General features: G+C 41.9%; 1 long non-coding RNA gene across 1 annotated transcript; it reads right to left on the bottom strand.

Annotated features, from left to right (window-relative positions):
* Window positions 1-4: 4 nt before the first annotated feature.
* LOC113473569 lies at window positions 5-534 on the bottom strand. The gene is made up of 2 exons (XR_003395507.1): window positions 475-534; window positions 5-63 (listed from the first exon to the last, which is right to left on the bottom strand). It is a non-coding gene; the product is annotated as an uncharacterized LOC113473569 (long non-coding RNA).

The raw sequence follows: 534 nt of genomic DNA, 5'->3' as shown, positions 1-534 counted from the left end.
GAAAGCCGTCACTGGAATCGAAAGCCAGAAGTCCAGCTTGTCCTCCGTACTGCCGTCCTTGTTCTGGATTAAAAAAAAAAATTAAGGTAAATACCGCTCATGTTTTGCCACTCATGTAACAACGAACATTATCCTTTGATGATATTGTAACAGGGGAGAATGAAAAAGTGCGAAATCTCTCCATTAATTTCACTTTCATTCCTATCTACCGTTTTCTTTACCCTAAATTTAGTACTTATATTTCTCCACCTTCTCCGTTACCTACATATGTTCCAATCCTCTATTAGTCTATCAGATAAAGACAGACAGATATACAAAGCTGCTTTAACCTTGACAATGTCTGACTTCAGCAGCCGAGGGCCATCACTAACAACTTGGCAATACCGATGTCACTACAATGTCTGACAAGAACCTTAAACCAAAGCACCGCACAAGCGGTTCCCAAGGTACATAATTTCCCCCCCACCAACTCACCTGAGATATATACGACAGGGTTCCGCGAATCTTGTGGTTCATGCTCGCCTCGGAGAACTT

The sequence above is a fragment of the Diaphorina citri genome, unplaced genomic scaffold (assembly GCF_000475195.1).
Source record: "Diaphorina citri unplaced genomic scaffold, Diaci psyllid genome assembly version 1.1 scaffold43442, whole genome shotgun sequence".
In the NCBI taxonomy this organism is placed as follows: Eukaryota; Metazoa; Arthropoda; class Insecta; order Hemiptera; family Psyllidae; genus Diaphorina; species Diaphorina citri.
Note: the sequence above shows the minus strand (reverse complement) of the source record. Positions and strands in the feature narration are given on the sequence as shown.